This window comes from Clinocottus analis, unplaced genomic scaffold (assembly GCF_023055335.1).
Source record: "Clinocottus analis isolate CAN_PGR_092001 unplaced genomic scaffold, fCliAna1.0.p SCAF_6, whole genome shotgun sequence".
NCBI lineage: Eukaryota > Metazoa > Chordata > Actinopteri > Perciformes > Cottidae > Clinocottus > Clinocottus analis.
This window is the reverse complement of record NW_027176218.1, coordinates 10494293-10513929: the sequence shown is the minus strand read 5'-3', so window position 1 is coordinate 10513929 and position 19637 is coordinate 10494293. Positions and strand designations below refer to the sequence as shown.

At 40.9% G+C, this 19637-nt stretch overlaps 1 long non-coding RNA gene across 1 annotated transcript in view; it reads left to right on the top strand.

Annotated features, from left to right (window-relative positions):
- The window catches only part of LOC137803616 (uncharacterized), a 64969-nt gene extending 45934 nt beyond the window's left edge, over positions 1 to 19035 (top strand). Inside the window, exon 4 of the long non-coding RNA XR_011080080.1 lies at positions 18828 to 19035. This is a non-coding gene — a long non-coding RNA (uncharacterized lncRNA). The remainder of the gene's footprint in view (positions 1 to 18827) is intronic.
- The last annotated feature ends 602 nt before the right edge of the window (positions 19036 to 19637 follow it).

The following is a 19637-nucleotide window of genomic DNA, read 5'->3' as shown; positions in this document are numbered from 1 at the left end:
ACTAGATCTTTAGGTTGGCAGCAAATGTGGAGCTTCAGTCTGTCCCCTCAGAGTCTTCCGTCATGTGGAGTTTGACTTCTCTTAGTGTTCATCTGGCCAGTGTGTAAACCAAGCATACGGAGCTATTCTGCTTCACTGGTAGTTGTGTTATAGTAAGCATTTCTTTTAAACCTAAGTATGTTTCCATGGCCTTTTTGGCACTTCATCAACACCTGCAATCCTGCACAGTGAGTCTCAAGGAGAGCTGCAGGCCACAGCCCACGACAGCCAGAGGGACGGCTAATTCCCAACATCTGGTACAAGCTGGTGCTGTCCGTAGTATCGTCGTGATCGTGGTATCGCTGCGGTGGACGCTGCTTGGCAGCTTGTGGCATCAGACTGTTGAAGAATCACCCCCACCGTGTTCTAAGCAGAATGGGCGGAGAGCAAACTGTTTCATTTCAGCACGGTGGACCATTGATGCCTGCAGTAGATCCCCTGTTATCTAATCAAACAGCACTGGTCAGTTATGATGCCAACTCCTAAATCCACAGCCGTCTGTAAAGCCGTGGGGGGAGATTAACCGCTACAGCGCCAATGTCCTACATTCAAAGACTTCCTCTTAAGATCTCTTTTTCTGGAAAGTACAGTTATCCATACAAGCAAACACAGACAGACATACAGCCTAAAGTAAGAGTCCTTCATGCTGTAATGGGGCTATCACAAAGACCACACAGCTTGCATTTTGGAAGAAGACTTGATGCTTTCTAAACCCTCTTTGTCTGAGACCACTAGAATATCTCCAAGAGGCTTGAGCCGTCGTGGAGCGTTGGAGAACGTGTTGTTTGCCATGTAGGTGCTGCCTCGTGTGTAAGATCCCCCATAAGTAGAAGACAATAAGAACTTACAAAGAAGTATGGCACAAGACATTTCTCCTTTCTCTCTTACAGTCTGCAGGAGCTCTAATATGAACACGTTTTCTACCGTTACCCTGTTATGTAGGTGAACTTCATTATAACCCACGAAGCAGAAGCTCTCACATATACCCAGCAAAGAGCTTTGGGCACTTTTTTAATATTTATATCGCAGCCTGGTGTGGCAGTAATGATATTAGGGAGCTGACGAAATTCTCCACCCAGCTGGACATGTTAATTGAGAAGCCACGATTTAAAGGCAAAGTTCACATTTGTGCAGATGGTGGGACAATGCAAGATGGCAGACCTAGGTCAGTGTCATTTCCAAGCTATACCTTAATGGCAGCAATTTCTTTTCTCTCGCTCCTTTTTTTTCCTCAAGTTTGACACATACTAGTCCCCGAGGTCCATAGCAGTCTTTGGGGCTGGTCCCTTTACCTTAGTGCCCTTGATGGAGGACTATATTTTACAGTTGATATAATGGCCACATTCCCTGTCCCACCTCCACTTTCAGGGTTAGTGTGCACATTTGTGTGGCATGAAGATGAAAAATGACATTATAATAATTTAAATTAAAGACAGAACCTTTTTTTCTACATTTTCTTTTCTCTAATGTACAAATGATATATCAAAGAGGCTACTGCACCTTGTTAGTAATGAGTTTTGAGGTGCATAAATGAAAATAAATATGTTGGATTGAGCTTCTCATTTGTTATCAAAAACTGGTAATTGCTGTAGGTTACTGCCCTGGGGAACTGTATCTGAAAGTTATAGAACGTTGTTCAAATGTCATATGAAACATGACATTTTTATTTTCACCACAGTCAAAGTGCCCTAGAGCCCAAGTTCATCTTGCCTCCTTACTCAGGGACCTGTCCTTATAAATAATATGCAGAACTGTTGTGATAATGTGGTCATAAATCAATGGTATTTGTATGATTTCAAATAATAATGTTAGATTAGATTATCAAGGCTAATTAAATTCTAAAGTTATATTACACCAGTGTAAACAGTAAAATGATTACACTGCATGCAGGCATCAGTGAAAGTCACACTGCTGGGAAGTCTAACAGATGGGTTTATCCTTAGTGAGATGGATACTGTCGCACCACACATCTACATCAAATTAGAGTACCCACAGCGAGTCCTCCCCCCACTCTGACCATACACCGGAAAGCAGGTGTCTGCTTAATAATTTGGTCAAAGATCAGTGAGTTAAAGGTTGAGGCCAGGGGCAGAGAGGGCCAGGGTCATCCTGGTGGTAGGGAGGTGGTGAGACATGATCTCCTCAAGTCTGGAACAGCCAAACCCCAAGGTCATCCATTAGTGCTCTGTCCCATTGGTGCGGGAAGACCCACAATAAATTTACTGTGCACCCTTAACCCTTTTAATACTCGCCATGACCCAGATGAGGAGATCAGCTCCCTTAGGGAGGGGCACATTACATTATTAGCACTGTGCATTCATCCATTGACAGCTATTATATTCTAACAGTGTATTATGGGTGACTTCATACTGTAAATGCTTCAACACAAATACTAGACAATAATGTGGAATACAGTCATTATTTTAGCATTTTTGTTTAGCTGTGAGTTCAGTAGGTTTTAATTAATTAAATTGCCTCAGTCATGTTAATAATACTGGAAGTGAGATTGCATCTTTAATTTAAATTACTGCAAGATATTTTAATATCTACAATCCCTCCACTGGCCATCTGTGATCAGTTTCAAACATGCAGATGATAGTGTCTGTGACTTGCCAAATTTTTTGAGAGAACATCTCAGTTATGACCGTGATCATTATCTGGTCTTTCAAACAATGAAGAACTTATCTACCTTTTAATGTGATGCATTTTTCTATTCTTACAAGAAAAGGTGAGGCTGCAAGGAAGGAGGAGAATGAAATGTCAACAGTGTCAACCACTCGCTTTAAATAGGACTCTCCTATGATCCCTCGCTACCATGCTCGGTCAAACCTTTCCAGGTGTCAAGACTGGGCGTCAGAAAAAGAAATTAAAGTGACATAGTGTTGACAGGAAGAAAAGACATTCCAGTTCTCACCCCTCTCAGGACAATGAGGGAGCCATCACCTCGGCTCAGACACAGGCACTAATGAATCAAGCAACACCTTAAGTTCTGCAGTACAGGGGACTTTTGGCCGGGGGCACCCATATAGTGTCATTGATAATGGGATCCTGTATTGGACTGCTGTTGATTTGATGTCTCCCGCAACCTCTCCCATGGCCTGCCATTTTGACACAGCTTAATTTTGCCCCTTGCTCATGAAGACATCCTGTTAGATGGTGTTGCACAAGTGTTAGGTCTCCATCTTTCCTGGTTATATCGCCCCTCTCGGAGCCTGAAGACCTGCAGTGTTTTATTAAGCAAAGACTGCTTTGTTAAACATATTTTACCCACAAGGCACATGTGTAATAATGCAGGTGGGGGAGGCAGCCATGTGTTAAAGTAAGGTGAAGTTATTTAAGTGTAGAATATACAGGGATGGAAAGCTTCCTTGGCTATTTACCGAAAGTAAAAGTTATGTTACTAGTGTAAAAATGTACTTGGACAAAAAAGTTATAAATATTACTGTTACTTTATTTAATATATTTTAAAAGGTGTGGATTAAGACAAAATGATATACAATCTTTAAAGCCATATAAAGTCGTGATATGTTTTAGCCTCACACATTTTATCATGTCTTTCAAAAATATACTTGAGTAAAAGCAAAATTGCAGATTTTTTTTAAGTGGTATAAAGTACAAAAGCACACACAATGATTATCTCCAAGTTGTCCTCTAATCCATAGTTTGTTGTTTAAATGCGTTTGAACCAAGTATTTTAACAATATGGGATACTTTTTAAGCTTTGGCTTCTCACTTGCGTTCACCGTGATGCTAGCTAGTTTAAGCTAATACTGTAAGCTGTTCTGGCTAGCTTTGGTTACTATGAAATTCAACAACTGGCACACTGCCAAACCTTTCTGTTTGGAACTTTTGTATATTGATGTATTCTACAAGATGAAGACTGCAGTTGACTCTTTTACACTATTATGGCTTTTAATTATTATAGGGGAAAAAGTGACAATTCCACTCCAAATAGTAATAATGTGTCATGAATTGTTATATCTATTATACAAATTATTTATTTATTTCCAGGCAATAATACAAATAATTGTCAGGAAGTGGTAACAGTGGTGTTAATGGGATAAAGGTTTTGATATTAATGCATATAAGTAGTAATTAGACAAATTAATTTGACCACCAGTATTTTTGTTAATGAATCAGTGTTCCCCAGGGTTTCATTTCAAATGAATTTCAAGTTGTTTGTCGACTGTAGCTCATGCTTTTCTTTCTTAGATGAAGTGTTGAATATGAATAGTGTGCAAGAGCAGCATTGAAGTACATGACAGAATTGTCACCGGATAAAAAAAGATGACTTAGTAGATTTTCTGTATGTCCACCCTCCCTTACATGCCTCCACTTTTCCTTCTCAAGCTATCTTTCGTTTCCCCCCCAACAGACACACACCACTCACCCCCAACATCCCCCCGTGTGCAGGGCTGGTGGCTCCATTGTGTGACCTGTTCTCACACTGTTCCATCTCCACATCACGCAGCCAGCCTTTCACAGCAGCAATTCAGCAGCAACAATCACACACTCACGCCTCAAAAAAAGACCTCTTGCTCCCTTTGCCAACCAATTAAGAGCCATCTGGGCTTGGATGCAGTAAGAAAGCTCTTACAAAATCACAACTGTTTTCATATTTTCATGATAAGTTTTTGATGTGGAGACCCAAATGTAAAAAAAAAAAAATACATTTAAAAAAAGATAAAGCTTTGTTTTAACAATATGTCTTTTTTAGTTGAAAATAAATTATTTTTAATATTTTGGTAATTTGCACAGAGCCAGTGGCGGGCACAACACAGTTTAAAAACATGACAAAGCCAGTCATTGCGTTTGAAGCTGCCATGCTTGTGTGTGATTCCCGTTGAACTTGAGGTCATAGATTCCCAGTAGCTGCGTAGGGCAGGGAATGGAGAGCAGCAGGGTTCAAGCCTTGGGTCACTGGAGCTTCAGAAGTGGCCAGCCAGCTTTGTCCCAGGAGGGATGATGGTGACGGATTCACTGGTGTTTTCTCAAGGTCCACTGAACCTTACAGCAAAGACTCCAACTTAGAGCCTGCAGAAAGAGGGAGCACTCCTCTCATCTCCAGTTCACAGAACTCTAAAAGAGAGGCCGTCTGGACGGCCTCCAGGATGCCTCGAGATACACGAAATCCAGCCGCAACCTCACGGTGGCACTGCCAAACCTCATTTCAATCTTTTCCTCCATGTATAATCTGCAGTACACATTAGGCCTCTGACATGCACCGTAATGGTTCATTTCCCCATTGTAGGGAAGTGTTGAACCACTGTGTTGTCAAGTAGGCTTTATAAGGCGAAAAGATATGAATAGAAACTCCACCCTGTCTTTTTTCTTTTCAATCTAACTAAGTTAAAAGGCTTACTTACCCCTAATCAAAATGGCAAGCCCACTGGCATGGTATGTCCCAGCTGTGGCCCTGGCGCAGCATTACCCTTCTCCCCGTACATTGTTCTGGGCAGCACATCCAAGAGCTCTTGCTGTGTTATGTACTTAACTGAGGTCAGAGTTGTCATTATCTGGGTCTTGTTGGCACTAAGGCCTCCTCTGATGATAGGACTCCTTTCAGACCTTCAGCTTTTAGCACTCCCTAAGAGCTAACCTCTGTGAAGACCAGGCAATCGACCACCTGCAAATCTAGCCCAGGGCTTGTACTGTGTTTAAATGAGTATGCTTTATGACATCCTGTCACATGTGTGCTGTTTGCCCTGACCTGGTGTAAGTTTAGCACAGATGCTCCAAGATTTACCTCTGATCTTTTTCTCCTCTTTTTTGCAGGGGATTAGTAAAGTTTATATGTACAGACAGGAGACTTATGTTCAGCTGTTAATTAGATGGCCCAAATTACTGCAGGCCAGAGCCCTGTCATCCAAAGACAAATCGAAATCTAGTGCCTGGATTGAAGCGCAATGACAAACTCAAAATACATTGCAGGTGTATTTTTTTGTATTTAAAGCTTGCACGACATACATATTGGGAAATTGATCGTTAGAAGCATTTTGGCATGGATTGAGGAAAAAGCACAACAGGAGATGAGTGTCTGTGGAGGCTTAGGTTTTATTTCCTGATCTAAGCACTGTTGTAGTCATTCTAGCAACACTTCCTCATTCATGTCAGCCCCATGGTGTTCCTCCGTGAGGAATTATTTTTCAGAATATACTGCATTTTGAAAAGATTCATCTCCCCCATGCCTCTCTTGTTCTCTCATTCTCTTGCTCTCCCTCGCTGTCTCTTTCTGTGTCTTACAAACACACACACTCACACACACACTTAAACACACACACGACAACATGCACACAACCAGACATGCACCACTCTTAAAACCGGTTCTCATCCCAATAGCAATTTTGTCAGAAGTTGACAATGTCTTGATTTAGTTGTCTGGCTGTTCCGGCCAGTTTTCCCTGCTGCGCTAATGTGAACAGGACATCCTGCTGGGCACCAAAGAATACCACTTCACGGCAGCCGCATAGCTGGCAGCTTTTATTTATGGTGCTACCGAAATGAATGGGTATTAGTGTCCAAACATTTCACCATGCTCCTGCAGCCACACACAAAAGCCACTGATTTCCAGCAAATCTGCACTTATTTTATTCAAGAAGACCAAAGCTAGGGAGAGAGAGAGAGAGAGACAGACAGACAGACAGAAAGAGAGAGGGGGAGAGAGAAAACATTTATAATGACTTAAAAGACCTCAAAAGAAGAATAGGAATTGCGTTTGAAAAGGATTTACCAGACAGATATCGGAAGGGAAAAAATGGCCCCTCCATTTCACTGCATTTTTGCCAGAGTTGAAAATGGAAAATATCTATATCCCTAAAATGACTCGACTTAAGTGCCCTATATTCACAAAAACTGCACTTCCTTCACAATCACTCAGTTTTCAGTTGTTCTGTTGTGCCTCTCAGTACAAAGCGTTGTGTTTTATAGGACTGTACCAGGAAGGGAAAAGTAATTTTTATCATTGCTGAAATTGTTGATTTAAAGTGTCTTCAAAAAAATCACTTTTGCCACCATTTTGCAATCCAAACTGCCTACTGTCTTGTTAACCTGTGCATTTTAAGTGGACTGTTCCCATTAGATAGCAGTAGCACTGCTGACTCCTCTTGGCTTTTCTGTAGGGAGCAGGCTCAGGCAGAGTACTCTCCTGGCCCGGCGCTGCACTTTGCCTGGACTCTGTGTCCAGGACCTCATCAGCACAGAGTCCGCCTGTCCTCGTGTCCCTGCCACTCACCTCCCTGCTCTTCATCTGTCATTCCTGCCCTTCTGCAAACACACTCCACTGACATTTTGAAAAACTCTGGCATTCACCCTCAATATGGATTTTTGTTGATTATAGCTTTCTGTCTGTGAAGATTGCACATATTATTGACTTTGCAATCCCATGACTATTTGCACAGCTTTTTCCTCCTCTCTGCATCTCGGTGAAGTCCAGCAATAATATTCCCCCTGGTTTCTCATAACCTCTTTTCATTATCCTTTCTTTTTTCATATTTTTCTTTTTTTTCTCCATATATTTTACTAATCCCCTCTGGCTGTGACCCTTTCTTTATGCCACCAGAGATCAGAGTTTCTGCAAAGCTTCGGTCACTGATGTCATTAAGATTGGGATCTGATACACTAGATGTCCATTGGTTAAATGCCCCTGGCCTGAACTCCCTATTGTCCCCTAATTCCAAGCGGCAGCTCTGTTTCACTTGCTGCATAATAGCCTATAGGTTAAAGTTCTGCTGCTTTTGCTTTGAATTTACATCTTTCACAGGCTCCAGCCTCTTGTTCTAAGCTGGCGTTTTCTTTTTTTCATCTTCTTTCATTTCTAGTGAGCCTCATTGCCTGCAGGCAGCTCGGCTGTTTGTGCTGTAGCTTTCCTGACAATCTCCCACATCCAGGCATCTTTTTGAGGGTCAGAGGAGAGCAACTTGACTTAACAGGTCAACGTAAGTGGGCTCCGCCCTTCTCCAGAGGGGAAGCCATGGAGCCCTCCATTAGAAGTTGACCTCCACGTTGCACTGGTCTGGCCCCGGCCAGGGAATCACATGGCACTGCCTGAGACAGGCTGCTCATTAAAGCCTGCTACCCATAGCAGGATTAGGACTTTTCATGGTTTATCCTCTACTCTGACAACTGACAATGGGCGAGGATTGCTGCTTCAAATGGAGTGTGCATATGAATCATGGAATTATAATTGCTCTTTCATGATGAGAATATTGGAAAATCTATCCACATGCACAATGCATAGAATTAATTGGGGTCTGTTTTCAAGGGCACATTGTTACACTATATGAGCCCAAGAAAACGGGTAAGGTGGTAATGAGGCATCCTCAATGCAGCACAGCATCTTTTTCACAGCACCTGTACACAGACTGCTGTTTGCAGAGACACACACACACACACACGCACACAGTCGGATATCTTTTGACTGTAACCTTTACCCACCATGATACTTTTACTCCAAGTTTCACTGCGCTTAATACACAATGGAGTGCCCTGTTTACTTGTGTTGTGATGTTTTCAAAGAGCAACCCCATTAACAGTAGTGGCCCATTCCCCACGACCCAGTGGTAGCTACCTTCGGCTGTGCGGGTTACGGAGGGCCGTAGCTTGGGCGCCGAGTAGGAAACTAAGATGACACTACCTCTTGAGCTGTGTGGGAGGGAGAAGGCTGGTAATAGCGAGGCAACAGAGCCGGTATCTGCAGCACCAAGCCCCAGTCATGCTTCCTATTTACACCACAACTCTGTCTGTTTTCATTATTCATATTTCATGTGGTATCATGGCATGAAAGAGAGTTATTTCCTTGATGGCAGAGGGCAGGTTACAGCTAGCTCTCAGGCCGCACAGCGCACAACAAGTTGGGGCGGAAGGGTGGCTTTTCTGGATCAAAGCATCAAAACAGCCTGCAGAAATAGAAAAGAAACATTTCCCCTGAGATGTAATGCCCAATCCTCTTTAGTTATTCAGAACATGTGGCTTTACATGAGCATAAACCTCAGTATAAAACTAATTATTGTCTTCTAAATCCTTGCTTGTCACTGTCAATTGAAGTAAAAAAATATATATATTAAAATCATTACCTAATTAATAGTGTGAACAACACCATCATTTACATATGTAGTGAAGCTTTTTCACACGTATCTGTAATAAACAAGATGTGATATGGTCCAGGTATATTTAAAAGGTGTTAATGAACTGCAGGTGTATTACTCTTTCCTATTTTTCCAAGTTTTCCACTTTTGTAAGTATTGCTATTATAATTATATATAATATATACATTTTTTGGAGAAAAAAAAAACAATGCATGTTTAAGTTTATGTTTAGTTTGAGTTTTATTGAATTCCTTAAATATTTTAATATAGCAGATGTGTAACATTTTCTTTTTTTCAGTGAAAGGCTTATTTTTGGCAAATATATATAAAATGTATATATTTAGTTTTTAACTTTTTAACTTTTATGGAGATTTTACGCCATGTATGAATAAATACATCAAATGTGTGGATTTAATTTTACAGTATTTAACTGATTTAAAATAAAGAGAAATATCACATTTTACTCGTTTTGCCGGGACTCAATATTAATTATCTTAAGTTTAATGACCACGTAATAAAGAGGACAAAACTTATCTGAAATGCATTTAGTTTTGTGAGCAATAGAAACATTCTTTTGGAGTACTATCAAAAACAGAAAGAGGCCGGAGTAAAGAAGAACTGAAAGTCTGTTAGCAACGCAATTAAACTCTGGTAATGAGGTCAGACATCAGATCCAGTGCAAGTGATATCATTACGCAAGCTGAGCAGAACGGGCCGCTCCAGCTGCCACGGTCTTGCTGTGGGATTAGACCCCCTGTCCTGAGTGCTGCACTTTTTTACTAGGCTGACCCCTGCCTGCCACTGGGGCACCAGCCACCTCCTGGGGGCTTTGGACCCCAGTCCTGGTTGCAGTGGCACCAACAGGACTGCGGAGAAGTGAACTGTGCTGCCACATGGGATGACAGGACTTGCCACTCCATTAGAAAGCACAGAGACAGGCAGGCACCAGCACACAATCCACCCTGTGTTGCCAGCTACAAATTACTGGGTTCCTCTATTTCAGTCAGCTCATTTGTAAAAAAAAAAAAAAAAAAAACAAGGAACAATGACTAGGTGATAAAAGGACATTGTGTCGGGCATTAGAGTGCTGCGTTTGAACCTGTTGATGATTTAGATATGGCTCGCAAATATAACAACTCTTTTGCAGTTTTTTTTTGGGGAGGAGGAATCCTCTTTGTTTAGTTAGAATTGTGGTTCATACTTGCAAACAAGATTGAAATAATGAAACATGCAGATTGTTAGCAGTCTAATTTTCCTTCCCCATTGTTTAAAGCCTCGTTTGCAAAGTCCGTAGCAGGAGTCGGCTTAATTTGTCTTTTCTTATTTGGTCTGCTTGTGTGTTTTGTGCTGTTCTCTTTTTGTCTCCCATGATTACTTTGAGGATATCGTTATGACATTCAGCAGCAACAATAATTCTTCTGTTCTAATTCATATCAATTAGTAGGCGATGGTAATTCAAACTGACGGCACAGTGTATCTTGAAAGGCTTGCGAGGATGTTGTGGCGGCAGCATCCCTGTGCAGCCAAAAGCCACCCTCCTTTCCCCTTTCTTCCCCCTTTCTGTCTTTCAGTCCACAACAAGGGGCTCCAAGCAAAGAGGACAATACAAGTCGGAGCCAGTACTTTGATAATTAGTTATTGATTGAGAACAATGGCATGGCGTACACTGTCGTATTAGCTAGACGCCAGTAGGTCGCGACACCAAGAGCAGCCATCAAGAAACGAGGGCCAAAACATGCCTGACTCCTCTAATAAGATATTCCTTCATGTTTTTCTCTTTCATTTCACTCCTCTTTTTCCTTCCTCAGGCATGTTAGTGTTCAGGCTACATGGGGTCAAAAGTATTAATGCTTGTGCACAAACGAGCGTCTGATGAAGGAGAATTTAATTAGAGAATGCCCACTCAGGCTTCTCATACCACATTGCCCTGTTTCTTCTTTATTTCGTCTTTGTTTGTAGGACAAGTGTCCAGAAAAATAAGAAGATTTTTCTTCTTTTTTTTTAACATTGTGAATTTACTGGCACTGTGAGCATTGTTTTCATAACATACAGGAATGTTGATTGCCAAATGAAACGTGCATACAAATAATGTGAAACAGTGTTACATATCAAAGAGCACATATTCCTGTATGAATTATATTTCATGGCAGGAGTCTGTTGAATTAGTTTAATCTTCGCCAGCATTTAAATAGAAACATTAAACACTATCTGTCTGTTATTATTTACACATGTTTATAGTTCTGAACTGTATATATCACATTCTCTCTGACAACATGTTTGTCGAGGTTAAAAACCGATGCATTTCACCGCACATGTTGATGCTTACGGTGGCTGATGATGCATGTCAGAGATGGTGTCATTCGGAGAAAGTTTGGCTTTCAACCAAGCTGTGTTTACATATAATAGAATATCCAGAAATAATAGGTGGGTCTCCTTGCTAAAGAGGGCTATGTCAGGTTTGGTATTATTGTGAAAGAAACTCCCTAACTCACTTCACCTGATCTGTGGCCTGTAAAGATGCACCTGGCATTAAACAGACAGGGCAGGAGCATCAACTGAACAATGGAGGACTGTCAGGACCGACAGCAGGGCACGGCTCTGCCATCACTGCTCTGACAGGGAGGGCCTCAGAGGGTAAACTGCTTTGCTGGAACTAATTAAACAGATGAAGTTATGACATGAATATGCAGATGTTGTTTACATTTTACCATATGGTATTATTTCAGGTATTAAAGCACAGGAGAGCCTTCCCACTCATTAATGTGCAGGGATGGAGTGAAAACACTGTCTATCAAGAGACACTCTGAGCGTGTTTCCAGAGATATGATCAGACTGACACTCTGGTGTTAAAATCTATTTCAAGCCACCCAATTAACATAGATGTTGATATATATTACATTGTTATTTAAATTATTGGTATACTGGATGTTGGATAAGCTATTTCTCTCTCATTGAAAGTATTCTTTAAATGTACCTAAATATGTCAGATTTCTTCTAATTTAACGTGTAAAATTAATGATCACATTCAGCAGCGTCTATGACATTATTTTACTCTCACTAATCCACAGCCTCCTATTTGCATTTCAATTCAACGGAGTCATACAGTTCATTTTCATAGCTGCTGTATGGCTCAGAAATGCCTCAGTACACCTGCCGCAAAGCCAGTTTAATTCTCAATACACACCCTGCATTTAACTCAACTTCTCTATATTTTTCTCTTTTTGCAAAGTGTTAAAAGAAGTAGAACAGTCTGAGTTCTTTTCCCCTAGTTCTGTGTGCAGCCTTACCATTCCCCGGGAGCGGGTGCTGAGAGGTTAAGAGGGAAAGGGCCGATGGAGTCGCGTTTAGTAAGAAGTGTGGGATCACGGGGGCCAGCTGGTGGGGTGATGGGGAGCGTAATTGTGCCCGCTGTGTGGATAGGGTGGGGGGTGAAAGGATGGGGTGAGAAGCCCTGGAAAAAAGGGAGGGGAGGGGACACCTCAATTACCTGTGCTCCCTCTGACCCCTCTCTCCCTCTGTCTCTCCACGGACAGACGCACTGTCTGAGAGGCGGGGCACGTTTCCACAGGCAGATGCACATCCCCCTCCTTTGTTCAAGATAGCATTTGCTTCTTTTTCCTGCAACTTAATTGCAACAACCTCTCCTCCTCTAATGCGTTTCTTCTTTATTTGTCACTGTCAAAAAAAAAATGGAATTTTCTCTTTAAAAGAAAGAGAAAAAAAATCAAAACATTTTTCTGTTGTGTATTTATGTTTGATCACAGAACTTGGTCAGGCAATATTAGATTAGAGATGTACAACAAAATAAAAAACACATTTACCTGAACTGAGCAGTTCTCTCAAACATATTCAGCAGGTTACATGCAGCTGTCATAGTTTATTTTGGAGCTCCTGCTTGGGCTGATACAGTAAGTGACAGAGACTGGTGTAAAATCAATACTTCACAGGAGTGTGATGTCTTAATAAACTCTCTGTGTTGTTCAGACAGGAAAGCTAGACATGTACGAGAAGGACTACAGCGCAGGCCATTGTGAAGCTGTCAAGTCTAGCCCTCAAAAGCAGATGAAGCTGTCAGATTATTAATATATTTATACTGACAGGCCCCAAGTCCACCCCTAAAACCCTCCCCTCTTTCAATGTCTCTCAAAAAATATGCTCGGCTTCAAAGACAGAGGCCACAGGGTTGGATGCAAGGTCAAAGGCCAAATACATTTTGAAAGCAAATTCTCTTCCTTTTGCAACCTGTTTTTATTGCTGTCGCTCCCCTTCTCTGTGGCGACCATTCAGCTGAAACTTAGGCTGAATTGGCAGCAGCTTTCAAAGCGCTTGGCAGCCTGGTGATCCTCAGGAGCTCTCAGCTGACATCTCTCTGGGCTTGTCTATGCTCAGGGGTCAGCGCGAGCCCTGACTCCCAGGACCCACTCACTCAGGCGCTACCATGAGTCAGTCCCGCAGACTGAAATTAAAATGTGAAAAGCGGTGCGACTGAAGGCATTCCTCGCCCCCCATGGCATTCTCCTTTCTCTGTGACAGTTCCTCTGAGACTGCTTTTTCTTTCATGTTTCTTTTTTTTCCTTTAGATTATTTAACAACATGCGAACAGAGCTGTCAAGGAGAGACATGCTTGATCGACAGAGCAAGGGAGTGTCTTAGTCAACACGAGGTTAAATTCGATTTTCTGCATGTTCAGTACGCTAGTCTCAAGCCAGTTATTGCCTTGGCTTGATGTTTTTTGATGGATCAATTATCCATTATAACATGTTGCGAAGCCAAACATAACGGCAACTATGACACCTGTCACAATCTTCTATTAGGGTACGGAAATTGAAATAATTTAATGACAGCTAATTTAGTCTTTGTTTTGAATCTCATTATGGCCGCAGTAATTGTGTTCTATAAAAAAACTGAAAGTGAAATATGACTGCACACTCAAAATAAAGTCCCCCGACTAGAGCTATTAATTTGATATCTCTCAATGAAAACAGAAGATAAATAATGAATACATTTTGCTTTATCAGATTCAGACAAACACAATTTTAAAAAGACTATAAGATCTTGGCGATTTATTTTTCACTTTAATGCCCCGTTTAAATTAAGTTGAAGTCTGAGATAACACTGGAGAAAACAGAGGCGGGAAAAACCAAACAAAGCCTCAATATGAATCACGTAAAATAATAAAACTCTTAGTGAACATAAGAAATAATTTAGAAAAATTGTAAAATAAATATTGTATTATATTTAAAAAATATATACAGAAATATTCTGGGTAACATACCATAAAACAGTACAGTTTATCTGACCCTGAAACGCTTTAGAACCCGCGCAGCAGTCTGCAATGTTGATGAGAATTTCCAATTATCTCCACATCATATTTAGCTCCGCGCCTCCTAATAAGTCAAAGATGTTACTTTAGATGGGGACAAAAGCGCAGAGAGCTGAATAGATGTGATATGCTTGTCAATAACACGCATGTGAGAAAGCTGCGTGGGAGCGTCTTATCGGTACATGTGTGCATATACTTGAATTTGCAAGTAAAGAGCCTTATTGTGATTAACCACGGTACATTCTAGTTGGTATCATAAAGAGAAAAAGGGGACACGATGTGTCTCCCCTTTTTTAAGGGATTCGGTAAGCTCTCTGTCAATGGTTTGGAGTTGAATTGCCCCGGATAGCTTCCTTCATTCCATGGAATGATCTCAGACCTAATTTACTGGGCAGCTCAGGATCCAAAGCATACAAGGCTCTCCTCTGCATAGAATGTGTGAAATAGATAGAGCAGCCATCCCTCAGATGTGCTGAAGTAATCTTCAGCCAGAGCTGGTCCAGCAGGCCTCACCTCTAAAGGGATTGATGCAGTGTCAAAACCTTTGGCTCAGGGGTCATCCTCTCTTCTTGCCTCTCCAATCCGACAAAAGCTGAATTTCTTTCCCTCACTATTCGTTTCTCTTTTTTCTTCTATTGAATTCATCAGCGAGGGAGGCATAAGATGTGAATGAAACATTTTCATTAGAAGGGAGGAGAATCCCCGGTCAGAGACAAGGCCGAAGCTCATCTGAGCCAATGACATGCCCACGAATTCTTTCCGCTTTTTTTTTTTTTTTGTCCTTCTTACTTTACCCAGCTGTCATTCTCTGCGGTATGTGGCAAGCTGATTGAAATCAGCACTGTGTCAGGGCCGTCATATCTCAGGGAGACATAAAACATGCAGAAACATCAATAAGCAACAGGCCGCTGACAGCTTTCAGGCACCGATGGTGGCGAGGAGAGATGAGGGGAAGGTTAGGACTCTGGGGGGATGCTGCGCAGTTGAAGTGTCTTCTCCAGGCTTCACTGAGACCCAGGGAAGACAAGATAAAGTCTATCAGGTTATCGCCTAGTTCAAGTTGCTTCTCGGACAGCAAGGCCACTGGGACGCTTGATGTCAGAAGATCTGTGTGTGTGTGAGTGTGTGTGTGTATATGTGTGTGTGCGTGTGCGCTCATGCAGGTGTACGGTATGCGAGGGAGATGTTGCTTCTAACTATAAATGTAGGTGCACTGCAATTTCATTTTCACTGCCTGGTAAGCATAGTGTCGTAAACCAAATGTAATGTATGTGCTCAAGCTGTCAAACGAATATTTTGAATATATATTTAGATTTCTTGGTTATTTGTTGTTTTTTTTGCAAAATACCTGAAAAATATGTTCCACTAAGCCCTTTTTTGTCATGCGCTCCTAGAGTAAGATTGATAATGAACTAGTTATACCTGGTAGTGAGGGCCAAGAGATGCTTTGGGATTTCCAGTGTGTATTTAATTCACTAATGGGAGGTAAAGGTGATAGTCTGTTAGATCGCAGCCTGACACTGCCTCTTACCACTGCTAATTAGGCAAGTTTTTTGCCCAGAAAAAACTGCTGAATCTCTGGTTTCTCATGCCGGATAATAGTCATCACGGTGCCCTAACCTACCTGTTTGGAATTATGATACGGGACAAATAATCAGCTTTACAGGATCTTGACTTTGACGATGTATACTCAACAGTAATTAGGATGACATGGCAGTCTAAGAAGAGAGCAGAGTTTTGGCTGAAGTTGAAGTTTCCCCAAAGTTGAAGCCTATTATTTTTGTGTTGATGGGTTAACGTTGTGGACAGGCGCCCATCTACATATCAAATGTGACTCCCATTACTTTATGTGTCTCTCTGCTAACGGTGCCTCCCAGCACTCCTCCATGCTCTCCTCCATCTGCCTCCTGTCCATTGATCAGCCTTGCAGGGCATCAGTCTGTTTAACATCTGCTACAAGTTCTAGCAGCTCAGGTAACTATCTCGCTGCTCTCCACTGGCTATTGATCTTCATGTCCACCTGCAGGAACATCTGTTTCAGCATGTCGTTTGTCAACGCAACCGGCTACCTTGTTTCGCTTCACGTCTTGTCCACTTTCACTCACTCCCACAAAGAGAATTTACTATTAAGTGCTTGCTAAGTTGGTGTTTCCATTGTTCTAATAAGGATTTTTTTTTTAATTAGTCACTCATAGTTATTGCATCTTAGCAAATAGTGGGAAAATGTATCTTTTAAGAAGAAATATTAACTTCCCAGTACGACTAAATACAACTTGAAATTGTATTCAACAAAAATCTATATTTCATAACAATTAATTGTATTCACCAACACAGTCAATATTATATTATTTTTCATTTTAAATTCAAATAATGGCAAATAATAAAATTACCAGAAAATACAATTTAAAAAAGATGGTATGCACAAAGCAAACCACAAAACAGAATGCGTTGTTTTGATAAATTAGTTGTGCTGTAAATAATATTGTATAAATAGCAGTAGTCAAACAGTTTACAATACACATTATAAGAAGACAACAGACCACATTGTATGTATTGCTTTTAATATACTGGGTTGAAAGTGTGGGAGTCACGGGCCGGGGGAGAGCTTCATCTTTCTCTCCTTCACAGGCTTCCAGAGCTCGGAGGAACTGCTGCTGCACGGTTTAATTTAGTCTTTTGTAATGATGGGGCGTAGGTTAGTTAATTTCAATTTTTGATTTCAAAAGCTATCAAATACAGCTCAGATGAGAAATCAATTTTCCCAGCTGCCCTGGCTTTGTGGTGAAAAGAGCTCCCGCCATTGGTGAACAGCCCGTCACATGACCGAGTCAGGGATTAGTTCAGTAGGCCCGTGTTGTCATCACCTCAATTACAGGCTGCCTCTTGTCATTTACCTCTATAACATCTCATTCTCAGGCACAACTCATATTTAATTCATGAAAGCCTGCACAAGAGTAATTGTAATATAGATTGTTGTAGAAAATTTGACCAAATTCAGACCGCAGTTTTTAGTTTTGCATGCCAACATCAGTGATTGTGTCATTTGCTATAATTTGGGATAAACAAAGATGGGACAGTGAATTTCCCATGTCGGTCTGATAAAATCCAATGTTTTTTTTAAAATAAATGTACTAAAAAAGTATATAATTAAAAAAATGTGCAACTCCAAAAGCAAGGTGTAGATTATTTTTTCCCAACAAAAATAATACATTAAAGAAAAAGACCATGATGATTTTAATTGGAAAGGTAGTAACAATCATTTATGGCATTATTGGAACTGTCATGAGATCAGCCGTCTGAAAAGGTTAGTGTAACCACTCACCAAAATATTAATGTTCAGTTTGTGCAAAGGTCTCTTTGAATCACACTTGATCATCCAAACTAGCGTTAAAATGTGTTAATAAATCAAAAATAAAAGGACACCTCTTTGTTTAATTCAAAGACTTCACAATATAAACAGATCTGTGTGCTGAATGAGTGCAATAACAAATATCTTCCTTCAAATAATTGTCCTTTTTGATACATGTGACTACATTTTGACACTCAAAGAATTTTGGACTGTGTGCACGAGCATATTTTACATTCTTATGAAGACTTTGTTTTGGAAATTTGAATCCATTCCAACATTTTCTTTTGTCAAACAAACCCTCTTTTCCTTTGCACAACACAAATTGACAATTTGTTAAGTAATCAAAGAATCTCCTTTTTTTCATATGGATCAGTTAATGGAACAAAAAGTTGAGCAGACGCAATTTCTGGACACATCATGAGATTATAGCCGGTTTGACAGTTGCGTTATTCTATGTGGTTTCCATGACAACTGTTTGGGTGAGGCCTCCAATAAAACCAACCTCAGCTGTCATCTCTTCACCTAAAAGCTTTGTAATTGCTCTCATTTGCATACTACAATTAAGTGTGTTAGCTCACAGCAAGAACAATCAACCTCCACTAAAGACTGGGAATAGTATAATTATTATATCAGTGGATTTGTATGAAATATCACTGAAGAGCCTTTGTCTGACGTCGGCGTTGCACCGGCTAGATTTACCATTTATTTTCATGAATATACATATTTCACAGTAATGCATAGGCATGCGGGTGAAAATGTTGTGATTACCATTTTCAATCAGAATTGTATTATTGCCTTATGGTCACATAAAAATGGCAGCTTCATTGCAGAAATTATCATTTTGGTTGCTGCCTGTTGGTCAATACAGTGAAAGATATCCTCATCCATTTTTGATTGGAGGCTTTTTGACTCGGTGGTGCCCTTGACTAGCTAGAAACAGAATGATTTTCAGTAGTGGGAGACAGTTTGAACTGCTGATTGAATGGAAAGGTTATGTGCATTGAGCTCTAAGCATTGTTTCTCTCTCCCTCAGATGCGCGGAGGCTGTAATGAAGAGCTCTTGAACTCGTAGTCAGAGAAGCTGTGACAGGAGTTCAGAAGGATGCCTCTTTGGCTCAGCTGGACGTACGACACACACATACCAGAACACACTCAGGCGCACATACACCCGGAGACGGCAACAAACAGCTAATACAGGAATCAAAATGAAACTGTCACTCACACGTTGTTTCACAAATCACTAGCTTTTCATTTAAAGTGTCCAAATTTCCAATCTTCCAACCGGTATTAGAAAAATATAAAAAATCTACCTCTGCACTTCTGTTTTATTTTCCGTTTTCCTCGATATTATTTACTTTTGGGAACCGCTTTGACATGAACTTAGAGGTTACAAACGTAATACGGTCATGGAGGCATAACTCGAGTTTCTGAGCTATGAAAGCAGCTGTAGCCGAGCTGTATTATCAAGCCTGTGATACTGTAGCACATCTTTGGGCAGGTACATTATATTCGGAGTTTTTGCCTTCAGGCTCTGAATTGAAATGGAAGACCAAATGGCACAAATGGCAAGTGCACCATTCCTAGCTCTCTGCAGCTTCCCAACACAAACTGGTCAAGCAGGAATGAGACCTGCATCAATTTTAATTTGTATTTATCCTGCTGATGACCCGCTCCTTTCACTCTGCTGTTGGAGGCACAAATTACACCCATCATAACTCTGATTCCGGTGTGCTATCAGAAAATGAGCATGGATATATACCACCGGCAGGTTCAAGGTGTCACAACACAATTATACAATCATGCAACCTGACAAGCTTTGACTGGTCGCCGTTGTATGACAACT